Below are 13,281 nucleotides of genomic sequence, written 5' to 3' on the forward strand. Positions count from 1 at the left end.
GAATTATATAGAAATTGCATTGCTTGCATTATACAGAAGTTGCATTGCATTATACAGTTAATGATAAGAGCCCAGCCAAGTCAGCCTATGGAGTTAAGCAACCAAAACAATGCCAGTTCTGCGGCCCCTATAGCATAGGGCAGTGTCTGATACTCCAGCTGTCCTGTGACCCTCCTGTACTCACTGCTGGACCCTGGAATGTGAGGGCGGAGAAGTTTAGAATTACTTCCATTATCCTTTAAATATCCTCAGCCCAGGGATTTGTAGACCAGTGTTTGGGGAGTGAGTAGAGCACAGGACAGTGCCAGTCTCCCTGCTGCAGTTATACTCTCCCAGCTCTGACTCCCCCCTGCTTGCTGCAGGCTAACATGACAACTGCCCCCTCACTTTCCTCCAGCTGACTGACCCCAAACCTCATTGGTCAGGATTGGATTAATCATTGGACTTGTACATAAGAGGATATCTGAACCCCCAACTAGCTCCCGGTACCCCAAAAGGTATTTATTTTTGAGGTACAGAGAGCATATGGCGTTTTATATTTTATTTTCTAATATACGTACTCTTGATACTATCTGGATAGACTGGGAAAGAATCTGCCCAGCGTGTTACAGGCAATGCAATGTTTAATCCCTTGCACAGGCTTATCTCGTCATTTGCTTTCATTGTACTCAGAAAAATATTTACATGTCTCAATTGTGATCTTTGACAAATTGGAAAACATTATATGACGATTTCACTGACTGCGCCGGATATAGAGCATTCGCCAAAGGATTAAACAAATGTCCTGTATCTAAGCTGCGACTCACAAATAGTCTGTGATTGGTGTCCAGGAGTACAAAGCCGAAAAAAGAAGAGGAAATATTAGAGTAAAATTATAACAAAATTATATTTATATTTTTTCAATTCATAACATATTAAATTTTACAGCCCAATATTCTGGTATAGTATGGTCATGTACAGTGGTCAGGTCATGTTGGGGGTGTAGTGTCCTATGTCTGTATATAGTGTAATAGATGTGTATTATGATCATGTACAGTGGTCAGGTCATGTTGGGGGATGTAGTGTCCTATATCTGTATACACAGTGTAATAGATGTGTATTATGATCATGTACAGTGGTCAGGTCATGTTGGGGGTGTAATGTCCTATGTATGTATACAGTGTAATAGATGTGTATTATTATGATCATGTACAGCGGTCAGGTCATGTTGGGGGTGTAGTGTCCTATGTCTGAATATAGTGTAATAGATGTGTATTATGGTCATGTACAGCGGTCAGGTCATGTTGGGGGATGTAGTGTCCTATGTCTGTATACACAGTGTAATAGATTTGTATTATGATCATGTACAGTGGTCAGGACATGTTGGGGGATGTAGTGTCCTATGTCTGTATACAGTGTAATAGATGTGTATTATGGTCATGTACAGTGGTCAGGTCATGTTGGGGGTGTAGTGTCCTATGTCTGTATACAGTGTAATAGATGTGTATTATGGTCATGTACAGCGGTCAGGTCATGTTGGGGGTGTAGTGTCCTATGTCTGTATACAGTGTAATAGATGTATTATGGTCATGTATAGCGGTCAGGTCATGTTGGGGTTGTAGTGTCCTATGTCTGTATACAGTGTAATAGATGTGTATTATGATCATGTACGGTGGTCAGGTCATGTTGGGGGATGTAGTGTCCTATATCTGTATACACAGTGTAATAGATGTGTATTATGATTATGTACAGTGGTCAGGTCATGTTGGGGGTGTAATGTCCTATGTTGGTATACAGTGTAATAGATGTGTATTATGGTCATGTACAGTGGTCAGGTCATGTTGGGGGTGTAGTGTCCTATGTCTGTATACAGTGTAATAGATGTGTATTATGGTCATGTACAGTGGTCAGGACATATTGGGGGTGTAGTGTCCTATGTCTGTATACAGTGTAATAGATGTATTATGATCATGTACAGTGGTCAGGACATGTTGGGGGTGTAGTGTCCTATGTCTGTATACAGTGTAATAGATGTGTATTATGGTCATGTACAGCGGTCAGGTCATGATAGGGGTGTAGTGTCCTATGTCTGTATACAGTGTAATAGATGTGTAGTATGGTCATGTACAGTGATCAGGTCATGTTGGGGGTGTAGTGTCCTATGTCTGTATAGAGTGTAATAGATGTATTATAACCATATCCAGTGGTCAGGACATGTTGGGGGTGTAGTGTCCTATGTCTGTATACTATACAGTGTAATAGATGTGTATTATGGTCATGTACAGTGGTCAGGACATGTTGGGGGTGTAGTGTCCTATATCTGTATATAGTGTAATAGATGTGTATTATGATCATGTACAGTGGTCAGGTCATGTTGGGGGTATAGTGTCCTATGTCTGTATACAGTGTAATAGATGTGTATTATGATCATGTACAGTGGTCAGGTCATGTTGGGGGTGTAGTGCCCTATGTCTGTATAGAGTGTAATAGATGTGTATTATGGTCATGTACAGTGGTCAGGTCATGTTGGGGGTGTAGTGTATTATGGTCATGTACAGTGGTCAGGTCATGTTGGGGGTGTAGTGTATTATGGTCATGTACAGTGGTCAGGTCATGTTGGGGTGTAGTGCCCTATGTCTGTATAGAGGGTTATAGATGTGTATTATGGTCATGTACAGTGGTCAGGTCATGTTGGGGGTGTAGTGTATTATGGTCATGTACAGTGGTCAGGACATGTTGGGGGTGTAGTAACCTATGTCTGTATATAGTGTAATAGATGTGTATTATGATCATGTACAGCGGTCAGGTCATGTTGGGGGTGTAGTGTCCTATGTCTGTATAGTATGTAATAGAATTGTATTATGGTCATGTACAGTGGTCAGGTCATGTTGGAAGTGTAGTGTCCTATGTCTGTATACAGTGTAATAGATGTGTAGTATGATCATATACAGTGGTCAGGTCATGTTGGGGGTGTAGTGTCCTATGTCTGTATACAGTGTAATAGATGTGTATTATGGTCATGTACAGCGGACAGGTCATGTTGGAGGTGTAGTGTCCTATGTCTGTATAGTGTGTAATAGATGTGTATTATGATCATGTACAGTGGTCAGGACATGTTGGGGGTGTAGTGTCCTATGTCTGTATACAGTATAATAGATGTGTATTATGGTCATGTACAGTGGTCAGGTCATGTTGGGGGTGTAGTGTCCTATGTCTGTATACAGTGTAATAGATGTGTATTATGATCATGTACAGTGGTCAGGACATGTTGGGGATGTAGTGTCCTATGTCTGTATACAGTGTAATAGATGTATTATGATCATGTACAGTGGTCAGGACATGTTGGGGGTGTAGTGTCCTATGTCTGTATATAGTGTAATAGATGTATTATAACCAGGGTTGCCTACCTTTAATATTCTCTTCCCGGGAGAAGCCCGGGTAAGAGAAGCAGCAGGGGGCCGACGGGGGCGGGGCTTGATGATCCGCATCATTAAGCCCCGCCCCATCGCGGTAAAATTGCTGCTATTGGGCACAATTTACATAGGGGCGGGGCCAAATGCTGTGATTCATGCAGAATCACAGCTTAAGCCCCGCCCCCTTTACTGAGACCCGCGATTGCCGCGGGTATTCTCCTAATTCTGCCCTCTTCACTAGGAAGTGGACAGAATGCGGGAGAAATGCCTACCCTTCCGGGGGTACGGGGGGTTACCCGTAAAATCGGGAGCCTCCCGCGAAAACCGGGAGGGTAGGCATGTATGATTACAACCATATCCAGTGGTCAGGACATGTTGGGGGTGTAGTGTCCTATGTCTGTATACAGTGTAATAGATGTGTATTATAACCATATCCAGTGGTCAGGACATGTTGAGGGTGTAGTGTCCTATGTCTGTATACAGTGTAATAGATGTGTATTATGGTCATGTACAGTGGTCAGGTCATGTTGGGGGTGTAGTGTCCTATATCTGTATACAGTGTAATAGATGTGTATTATGATCATGTACGGTGGTCAGGTCATGTTGGGGGTGTAGTGTCCTATATCTGTATACAGTGTAATAGATGTGTATTATGATCATGTACAGTGGTCAGGTCATGTTGGGGTGTAGTGTCCTATGTCTGTATACAGTGTAATAGATGTGTATTATGATCATGTACAGTGGTCAGGACATGTTGGGGGTGTAGTGTCCTATATCTGTTTACAGTGTAATAGATGTGTATTATGATCATGTACAGTGGTCAGGACATGTTGGGGGTGTAGTGTCCTATATCTGTTTACAGCGTAATAGATGTGTATTATGATCATGTACAGTGGTCAGGTCATGTTGGGGTGTAGTGTCCTATATCTGTATACAGCGTAATAGATGTGTATTATGATCATGTACAGTGGTCAGGACATGTTGGGGGTGTAGTGTCCTATGTCTGTATACAGCGTAATAGATGTGTATTATGATCATGTACAGTGGTCAGGACATGTTGGGGGTGTAGTGTCCTATGTCTGTATACAGCGTAATAGATGTGTATTATGATCATGTACAGTGGTCAGGACATGTTGGGGGTGTAGTGTCCTATGTCTGTATACAGCGTAATAGATGTGTATTATGATCATGTACGGTGGTCAGGACATGTTGGGGGTGTAGTGTCCTATGTCTGTATACAGCGTAATAGATGTGTATTATGATCATGTACGGTGGTCAGGACATGTTGGGGGATGTAGTGTCCTATATCTGTTTACAGCGTAATAGATGTGTATTATGATCATGTACAGTGGTCAGGACATGTTGGGGGTGTAGTGTCCTATATCTGTTTACAGCGTAATAGATGTGTATTAAGATGTGTATTATGGTCATGTACAGCGGCCAGGTCATGTTGGGGGTGTAGTGTCCTATGTCTGTATACAGTGTAATAGATGTGTATTATGGTCATGTACAGTGGTCAGGTCATGTTGGGGGTGTAGTGTCCTATGTCTGTATACAGTGTAATAGATGTGTATTATGGTCATGTACAGTGGTCAGGACATATTGGGGGTGTAGTGTCCTATGTCTGTATACAGTGTAATAGATGTATTATGATCATGTACAGTGGTCAGGACATGTTGGGGGTGTAGTGTCCTATGTCTGTATACAGTGTAATAGATGTGTATTATGGTCATGTACAGCGGTCAGGTCATGATAGGGGTGTAGTGTCCTATGTCTGTATACAGTGTAATAGATGTGTAGTATGGTCATGTACAGTGATCAGGTCATGTTGGGGGTGTAGTGTCCTATGTCTGTACAGAGTGTAATAGATGTATTATAACCATATCCAGTGGTCAGGACATGTTGGGGGTGTAGTGTCCTATGTCTGTATACTATACAGTGTAATAGATGTGTATTATGGTCATGTACAGTGGTCAGGACATGTTGGGGGTGTAGTGTCCTATATCTGTATATAGTGTAATAGATGTGTATTATGATCATGTACAGTGGTCAGGTCATGTTGGGGGTATAGTGTCCTATGTCTGTATACAGTGTAATAGATGTGTATTATGATCATGTACAGTGGTCAGGTCATGTTGGGGGTGTAGTGCCCTATGTCTGTATAGAGTGTAATAGATGTGTATTATGGTCATGTACAGTGGTCAGGTCATGTTGGGGGTGTAGTGTATTATGGTCATGTACAGTGGTCAGGTCATGTTGGGGGTATAGTGCCCTATGTCTGTATAGAGTGTAATAGATGTGTATTATGGTCATGTACAGTGGTCAGGTCATGTTGGGGGTGTAGTGTATTATGGTCATGTACAGTGGTCAGGTCATGTTGGGGGTGTAGTGTATTATGGTCATGTACAGTGGTCAGGTCATGTTGGGGTGTAGTGCCCTATGTCTGTATAGAGGGTTATAGATGTGTATTATGGTCATGTACAGTGGTCAGGTCATGTTGGGGGTGTAGTGTATTATGGTCATGTACAGTGGTCAGGACATGTTGGGGGTGTAGTAACCTATGTCTGTATATAGTGTAATAGATGTGTATTATGATCATGTACAGCGGTCAGGTCATGTTGGGGGTGTAGTGTCCTATGTCTGTATAGTATGTAATAGAATTGTATTATGGTCATGTACAGTGGTCAGGTCATGTTGGAAGTGTAGTGTCCTATGTCTGTATACAGTGTAATAGATGTGTAGTATGATCATATACAGTGGTCAGGTCATGTTGGGGGTGTAGTGTCCTATGTCTGTATACAGTGTAATAGATGTGTATTATGGTCATGTACAGCGGACAGGTCATGTTGGAGGTGTAGTGTCCTATGTCTGTATAGTGTGTAATAGATGTGTATTATGATCATGTACAGTGGTCAGGACATGTTGGGGGTGTAGTGTCCTATGTCTGTATACAGTATAATAGATGTGTATTATGGTCATGTACAGTGGTCAGGTCATGTTGGGGGTGTAGTGTCCTATGTCTGTATACAGTGTAATAGATGTGTATTATGATCATGTACAGTGGTCAGGACATGTTGGGGGTGTAGTGTCCTATGTCTGTATACAGTATAATAGATGTGTATTATGGTCATGTACAGTGGTCAGGTCATGTTGGGGATGTAGTGTCCTATGTCTGTATACAGTGTAATAGATGTATTATGATCATGTACAGTGGTCAGGACATGTTGGGGGTGTAGTGTCCTATGTCTGTATATAGTGTAATAGATGTATTATAACTAGGGGTGAGCGGGTTCGGATTTCTGAAATCCGAACCCCCCCGAGCCCCCCCGATCCGAGTCCGATCCGAGTCAGGCTCGACTTTTCCCGCCTGACTCGGATCTGACATCGAGGCAAAACGTCATCATCCCGCCTTCCGAGTCTCGCGGGTTTTGGATCCTATATAAGGTACCCGCGTCGGCGCCATTTTCTCACTCGGCTGTGGACAGTGAAGAGGGAGGGTGGGAGTTAGTGCTGTGTAGTGTAGTATAGTGTAGTGCTGCTGTTGTCCACTACTTCAAAGTCCATAGGGGCTGGCTGTGTTGTGCTGTGCTGCTGTTGTTAATAGGGGCTGTGTCCACTACTTCAAAGTCCATAGGGGCTGGCTGGACTGTGTTGTGCAGTCAGTTCCAAAGTCCTGTGCAGTGTCCCAGTCCTAAAGGGGTGCTGTAGTGTTGTCCAGGGGGTGCTCTGTCCATCAGGGGTGCTCCCCCCAAGTGCTAAAAAAATAATATATTTTCTGTGTTTGTGAATTGTGTGCGCAGTAGCCGCACGTGCATCAACAAAGTAGTGCCAAGCGTGCGCCTGTGTCATAAGTAAAGGGCCGGCTGGCTTGACCGTTAAGGGTGCTGTAACCCCCGAAAGTACACTCCAGTCCAAACCAAAAAAAAAATTATTTTCTGTGTTTGTGAATTGTGTGCGCAGTAGCCGCACGTGCATCAACAAAGTAGTGCCAAGCGTGCGCCTGTGTCATAAGTAAAGGGCCGGCTGGCTTGACCGTTAAGGGTGCTGTAACCCCCGAAAGTACACTCCAGTCCAAACCTAAAAAAAAATTATTTTCTGTGTTTGTGAATTGTGTGCGCAGTAGCCGCACGTGCATCAACAAAGTAGTGCCAAGCGTGCGCCTGTGTCATAAGTAAAGGGCCGGCTGGCTTGACCGTTAAAGGGTGCTGTAACCCCCGAAAGTACACTCCAGTCCAAACCAAAAAAAAATTATTTTCTGTGTTTGTTAATTGTGTGCGCAGTAGCCGCACGTGCATCAACAAAGTAGTGCCAAGCGTGCGCCTGTGTCATAAGTAAAGGGCCGGCTGGCTTGACCGTTAAGGGTGCTGTAACCCCCGAAAGTACACTCCAGTCCAAACCTAAAAAAAAATTATTTTCTGTGTTTGTGAATTGTGTGCGCAGTAGCCGCACGTGCATCAACAAAGTAGTGCCAAGAGTGCCCCTGTGTCATAAGTAAAGGGCCGGCTGGCTTGACCGTTAAAGGGTGCTGTAACCCCCGAAAGTACACTCCAGTCCAAACCAAAAAAAAATTATTTTCTGTGTTTGTGAATTGTGTGCGCAGTAGCCGCACGTGCATCAACAAAGTAGTGCCAAGCGTGCGCCTGTGTCATAAGTAAAGGGCCGGCTGGCTTGACCGTTAAAGGGTGCTGTAACCCCTGAAAGTACACTCCAGTCCAAACCAAAAAAAAAATATTTTCTGTGTTTGTGAATTGTGTGCGCAGTAGCCGCACGTGCATCAACAAAGTAGTGTCAAGCGTTCGCCTGTGTCATAAGTAAAGGGCCGGCTGGCTTGACCGTTAAGGGTGCTGTAACCCCCGAAAGTACACTCCAGTCCAAACCAAAAAAAAAATTATTTTCTGTGTTTGTGAATTGTGTGCGCAGTAGCCGCACGTGCATCAACAAAGTAGTGCCAAGCGTGCGCCTGTGTCATAAGTAAAGGGCCGGCTGGCTTGACCGTTAAGGGTGCTGTAACCCCCGAAAGTACACTCCAGTCCAAACCAAAAAAAAAATTATTTTCTGTGTTTGTGAATTGTGTGCGCAGTAGCCGCACGTGCATCAACAAAGTAGTGCCAAGCGTGCGCCTGTGTCATAAGTAAAGGGCCGGCTGGCTTGACCGTTAAGGGTGCTGTAACCCCCGAAAGTACACTCCAGTCCAAACCTAAAAAAAAATTATTTTCTGTGTTTGTGAATTGTGTGCGCAGTAGCCGCACGTGCATCAACAAAGTAGTGCCAAGCGTGCGCCTGTGTCATAAGTAAAGGGCCGGCTGGCTTGACCGTTAAAGGGTGCTGTAACCCCCGAAAGTACACTCCAGTCCAAACCAAAAAAAAATTATTTTCTGTGTTTGTGAATTGTGTGCGCAGTAGCCGCACGTGCATCAACAAAGTAGTGCCAAGCGTGCGCCTGTGTCATAAGTAAAGGGCCGGCTGGCTTGACCGTTAAAGGGTGCTGTAACCCCCAAAGTACACTCCAGTCCAAACCAAAAAAAAATTATTTTCTGTGTTTGTGAATTGTGTGCGCAGTAGCCGCACGTGCATCAACAAAGTAGTGCCAAGAGTGCGCCTGTGTCATAAGTAAAGGGCCGGCTGGCTTGACCGTTAAAGGGTGCTGTAACCCACAAAGTACACTCCAGTCCGAACCAAAAAAAAATTTATTTTCTGTGTTTAGCCGCACGTATATATCAAATCGATATAACATAAATGGAGGACCAAACTTTCTCCGATAAAAATAAAATAGAGAAAGATCAAGAACCACTTCCTCCTAGTGCTGAAGCTGCTGCCACTAGTCATGACATAGACGATAACATGCCATCAACGTCGTCTGCCAAGGCCGATGCCCAATGTCATAGTAGAGGGCACATACAATCCCAAATGGCAAAGTTCAGGAAAATGACCTTGAAAAAGACATTTAAATCAGCTGAAGAGAAACGTAAACTTGCCAATATGCCATTTACGACACGGAGTGGCAAGGAACGGCTAAGGTCGATCCCTAGTATGTTCATGACTAGTGGTTCAGCTTCACATGACGATGGAAGCACTCCTCCCACTAAAAAAATCAAAAGAGTTAAGCTGGCAAAAGCACAGCGAAGAACTGTGCTTTCTAAGAAGATATCACAAATCCCCAAAGAGAGTCCAAGTGTGGTGGTGGTTGCGATGCCTGACCTTCCCAGCACTGGACGGGAAGAGGTGGCTCTTTCCACCATTTGCACGCCCCCTGCAAGTGCTGAAAGGAGCACCCACAGTCCACTTGCTGATATGCAAATTGAAGATGTCACTGTTGAAGTACAACAGGATGAGGATACTGGTGTAGCTGGCGCTGAGGAGGAAGTTGGCGAGGAGGATTCTGATGGTGATGTGGTTTGTTTAAATCAGGCTCCGGGGGAGACAGTTGTTGTCCGTGGGATGAAAAAGCCCATCACGGTCATGCCTGGGCAGAAGACCAAACATTCCACCTCTTTGGTCTGGCAATATTTCTATCCAAATCCGGACAACAACTGTCTTGCCATATGTACCATATGTAAAGGTGAAATAAGTAGGGGTAGGGACGTCAACCACCTAGGAACATCCTCCCTTATACGGCACCTGCAGCGCGTTCATAAAAAGTTACTGTCAAGTTCAGAAACTTTGGCTCAGACCGTAAGCAGTCCAGGGACACCTAAATCCCGTTGTCCTGTTGTATCCAAGCGCCTGCAAACCACACCGTCAACTCCCTCCTCGTCAATTTCCTCCTTAGTCAGGATCGGAAGTAGTCCTGCAGGCCATATCACTGGCATGACTGACTCTCCTATCCGGGATTCCTCCGGAGGATCCTGCATTGCTACGCCTACTGCTGCCGCTGCTGCTGTTGCTGCTGCTGCTGGGAGTCGTTCATCATCCCAGAGAGGAAGTAGGAACACCACTACTTTTACTAAACAATTGACCCTCCAACAGTCCTTAGCGAGGAGGATGAAGTACGACAGCAGTCATCCTGAAGCAAAACGTATAACTGAGGCCTTGACTGCTATGTTGGTGTTAGACGTGCGTCCGGTATCCGCCATTAGTGCAGTGGGATTTAGACAATTGATGGAGGTAGTGTGTCCCCGGTTCCAAATCCCGTCTAGATTCCACTTCACTAGGCAGGCGATACCGAGACTGTACAGAAACGTCAGAAAAAGTGTCCTCAGTGTCCTGAAAAATGCCGTTGTACACAATGTCCACTTAACCACGGACATGTGGACAAGTGGAACAGGGCAGACTAAGGACTATATGACTGTGACAGCCCACTGGGTAGATGTATCACCTTACGCAGCAACAGCAGCAGCGTCACCAGTAGCAGCATCTCAGAAACGCCAGCTCGTTACAAGGCAGGCTACGCTGTGTATCACCGGTTTCAGTAAGAGGCACACCGCCGACAACCTCTTAGAGAAACTGAGGGAAATCATCGCCCAGTGGCTTACCCCACTTAGACTCTCCTGGGGATTTGTGATATCTGACAACGCCACCAATATTGTGCGGGCATTACATCTGGGCAAATTCCAGCACGTCCCATGTTTTGCTCACACAATAAACTTGGTGGTGCAGAATTTTCTGAAAAGCGACAGGGGCGTGCAGGAGACGCTTTGGGTGGCCCGAAAAATTTCTGGCCACTTTCGCCATTCAGCGACTGCGTGCCGAAGACTGGAGCGCCAGCAAACACTCTTGAACCTGCCCCGCCATCACCTGAAGCAAGAGGTTGTGACGCGGTGGAACTCAACCCTCTATATGCTTCAGAGGATGGAGGAGCAGCAAAAGGCCATACAAGCCTATACATCCACCTATGACATAGGCAAAGGAGGGGGTATGCACCTGACTCAAGCGCAGTGGAGAATGATTTCCGTGTTGTGCAAGGTTCTTCAGCCCTTCGAACTTGCCACACGTGAAGTCAGTTCAGACACTGCCAGCTTGAGTCAGGTCATTCCCCTCATCAGGCTTTTGCAGAAGCAGCTGGAGAAAGTGAAGGAGGAGCTAAGACGGAGCGATTCCGCTCGGCATGTGGGACTTGTGGATGAAGCCCTTCATTCGCTTTGCCAGGATTCCAGGGTGGTCAATCTGTTGAAATCAGACCACTACATTTTGGCCACCGTGCTCGATCCTAGGTTTAAAGCCTATGTGGTGTCTCTCTTTCCGGCCGACACAAGCCTGCAGAGGTGCAAAGACCTGCTGGTGAACACACTGTCAGCTGAAGCGGAACGTGACACGTCAACGGCTCCTTCTTCATTTTCTCCCACAACTGGGGCTGCCAGGAAAAAACTTAGGTATCCTAAGCAACCCGCTGGCGGTGATGCAGGGCAGGCAGGACCAAATTTGGACATCTGGTCCGGACTGAAGGACCTGGCAACAATTTCTGACATGTCTACTGTCACTGCATATGATACTGTCACCATTGACAGAATGGTGGAGGATTACATCGGTGACAGCATCCAAGTAGGCATGTCAGACAGACCATACCTGTACTGGCAGGAAAAAGAGGCAATTTGGAGGCCCCTGTACAAACTGGCTCTATTTTACCTGAGTTGCCCCCCCTCCAGTGTGTACTCCGAAAGAGTGTTTAGTGCAGCCGGGAACCTTGTCAGCGAAAGGCGTAGGAGGTTGCTTCCACAGAATGTGGAGAAGATGATGTTCATCAAAATGAATTATCAGCTCTTCCAGGGAGACCAGCCTCCAGAAGGTACAGAGGGACCTGTGGTGGTGGATTCAAGTGGGGACGAGTTAATACTTTGTGAGGATGAGGATGTACACACTGAAGAGGGTGAGGAATCGGTGGATGAGGAGGATGAGGATGACATTTTGCCTCCGTAGAGCCAGTTTGTGCAGGGACACATTAATTGCCAGCTTGTTTTGTGGGGGCCCAAACGAACCAATCATTTCAGCCACAGTTGTGTGGCAGACCCTGGCGCTGAAATGATTGATTTGTTAAAGTGTGCATGTCCTGTTTATACAACATAAGGGTGGGTGGGAGGGCCCAAGGACAATTCCATCTTGCACCTCTTTTTTTCTTTGCATTATGTACAGTTTGGGGCCTAGTTTTTCTAACTGCCATCCTGCCTGCCACTGCAGTGTCACTCCTAGATGGGTCACGTGTTTGTGCCGCCCACTCGTGTCGCTTAGCATAGTCATCCAGCTACCTCGGTGCAACCTTTTGGACATAAAAACACTATTGTGAGGTGTGAGGTGTTCAGAATAGACTGGAAATGAGTGGAAATTAAGGTTATTGAGGTTAATAATAGCATAGGAGCAGAAAAACCTACAAATTCTGTGATTTTAGCTGTTTTTATGCTTTTTTTCAAAAAAATACAGATCCAAAACACAAAACCCAGAACCCAAAACACGGAAGGGTGGTTTTGGCAAAACCAATCCAGATCCAAAACACGAAGAAAGATCCAGATCCAAAACCAAAACACAAAACACGAAAAGTGGCCGGTGCACACCCTTAATTATAACCAGGGTTGCCTACCTTTAATATTCTCTTCCCGGGAGAAGCCCGGGTAAGAGAAGCAGCAGGGGGCCGACGGGGGCGGGGCTTGATGATCCGCATCATTAAGCCCCGCCCCCTCGCGGTAAAATTGCTGCTATTGGGCACAATTTACATAGGGGCGGGGCCAAATGCTGTGATTCATGCAGAATCACAGCTTAAGCCCCGCCCCCTTTACTGAGACCCGCGATTGCCGCGGGTATTCTCCTAATTCTGCCCTCTTCACTAGGAAGTGGACAGAATGCGGGAGAAATGCCTACCCTTCCGGGGGTACGGGGGGTTACCCGTAAAATCGGGAGCCTCCCGCGAAAACCGGGAGGGTAGGCATGTATGATTACAACCATATCCAGTGGTCAGGACATG

The 13,281-nt window shown here is 45.6% G+C and overlaps 1 protein-coding gene across 2 annotated transcripts in view; it reads left to right on the plus strand.

Moving 5' to 3' along the window:
- Positions 1-285: 285 nt before the first annotated feature.
- The window catches only part of LOC148479140 (sodium- and chloride-dependent GABA transporter 2-like), a 48,051-nt gene continuing 35,055 nt past the window's right edge, over positions 286-13,281 (plus strand). The window contains exon 1 of one of the 2 annotated variants that reach the window (XM_088454869.1): positions 286-512. The gene's annotated coding sequence lies outside the window, so the exon portion shown is untranslated. The remainder of the gene's footprint in view (positions 513-13,281) is intronic. The other variant, XM_088454870.1, reaches the window with a different exon arrangement.

This window comes from Taudactylus pleione, unplaced genomic scaffold, assembly GCF_031769625.1.
Source record: "Taudactylus pleione unplaced genomic scaffold, aTauple2 ptg000634l, whole genome shotgun sequence".
NCBI classification, from domain to species: Eukaryota; Metazoa; Chordata; class Amphibia; order Anura; family Myobatrachidae; genus Taudactylus; species Taudactylus pleione.